This window comes from Octopus bimaculoides, chromosome 28, assembly GCF_001194135.2.
Source record: "Octopus bimaculoides isolate UCB-OBI-ISO-001 chromosome 28, ASM119413v2, whole genome shotgun sequence".
Lineage (NCBI taxonomy): Eukaryota > Metazoa > Mollusca > Cephalopoda > Octopoda > Octopodidae > Octopus > Octopus bimaculoides.
Genome location: NC_069008.1, coordinates 4,794,307 through 4,796,515, shown reverse-complemented (window position 1 = coordinate 4,796,515; position 2,209 = coordinate 4,794,307).

The following is a 2,209-nucleotide window of genomic DNA, read 5'->3' as shown; positions in this document are numbered from 1 at the left end:
TTCATATATGTATTGCTTGACGCTAGTAACAGAAAGCACTCGCCATATTTTTTCCAAACCCGCCATCCCTGAGGAGTATGTGCATAGGATAAATGTCCGTTATCTGACAACCGGTGCGAAACCGATTGATAAGATATATTACTCTAATATCTTCCTTTATTAACAAATATACGAGAGCCTAAATTTTCTGATTGATGGATTCTTAGATTATATATATATATATATATATATATATATATATATATATGTATGTATGTATACATACACATATATACCTATATATACAATATATGCAATTGTGAGTGCAACACCCTAATCACTAAGCCATGCGCCTCCACAAATATGTGTTTGAATATATTTGTGTGTGTGTATGTATGTATGAATTACATACACACTGCTCAGCATATACATACACACAAATATCGTGCTTTCCGGTATACTAGTTGACGTAGTACGAGGTTAGGGTTGATCAAACATTGCTATATTTTCAAATTTTGCTGCATTTCAGAAGCAATTTTTTGTCCTCCAAAATCGTCTCGGTGTCTAAGTCGGTCCACCTTGTTAATTTTTGTGTCCAAAAATTCGACTTGTAAGCCAGAAAGTACGGCATATATATATATCCACACTACCAAGCATATACACACGCATACATCGTATTTTCCAGTAAACAAGTTGACTTAGTGTTTCTTGTAAACATTCAAACACCATCACTATCATCCCTAATCCTACAGCATTTCTATTGGAATTTTTGCCCCTCTAAAGTCATCTTAGTGTCATATCGGTGTGTGTGTGTGTGTGGATCGACCTACTTTTATCCTGACTATAAATTTGGGGCAGAAAAATTCGATTTGTATGTCAGAAAATACATTAAATTGAAGGTACATGCACTAGGCACATACACAAGGCCCATACATTCATACGTATACTGTATCTCCTGGTCGATGTGGGATGGTATAAACGTGTTGTGTAAGCAAGCATTCAAACATTGTCACCCTCTTTCCAAACTCTGCTGCATTTCACATGGAATTTTTGCTCGTCTTATTTTGGCTGTACATTTCTATCTGCAAACTTCGACTTGCAAGCCAGAAAATAGTGTAGATAATCATTATATACATGCTACAAAACACATACATTTATACGCATACGGTGTTTCCCGGTATATAAGTTGACGTGGAATATAGTGCAAACACGTAGTGTAAACATTTAAACGTCATCGATATCTTTCCAAATCTAGCTTTGTTTAACATAAAATTATTGGTCCTGCAAAGTCGTCTTGGTATATTAGTTGACCTATCTTATTTGGCTGTAAATTTTGATCTCAAAATTTCAATATGTATGCCAAAAAATACAGTATCGCTTTATCCATCTGCCTCTCTCTCTCTCAATCCTATTTTCCGGCATACAAATCCACATTGTAAATAGTGTAAACATGTAGCGTAAGCATGAAAATATTGTCATTATATTTCCCAAATCCTGCTGCATTTCACAATTAATTTTCTGTCCCCTGAAGCCGTCTCGGTATATAAGTCAAGCTCCTTATTTTGGGCTCTAAATTTTGGTCTGAAAAATTCGACACGTATGAAGGAAAACGCGGTCAGCTACTTTTTTTTTCCCATTATGTAAATAATTATTCGTTTCTGGCGTTTAGTTACCAGGATATGTAGGAAATTATATCAGCTATTATCGATTAGCTATATCGATTCTTTTTCTCGTAATGTTTGACAAACTTTCGTGTCGAAAGCATTATATAAATATATGGCGATCCTTCGGTTTAGGTCTCCGGAGTTACGGTATTAAGAGACGATGTCATTCACTTTAATTTTCAGCCTAGCCTCTTTATCTATGTCATAAGGAAGGGTCATATGGGTGAGCGACGTCGTGTATCAACATCGAAGGATTTCAAATATATAAGTAGACACACACACACACACATATATGCTAGCTAGGAAACATATGTAGCCTAAATTTCACCTGCTCCATACCCTCAATTTGAATTTTTGATCTCAAAGCGGCTCAAGTTGCTAACCGTGAACTATGGAAAAATTGTTTCAGGTTATCGGCGGATAATTAACATCATTACGGGAATATCCATGAAAATTAATTACGCAAAATTAAAAAAGTTACATGATTTTTTTTTTACGCAAAATTTAAAAAGTTACATGAATTTTTTTTTTACGCAAAATTAAAAAAGTTACATGATTTTTTTTTT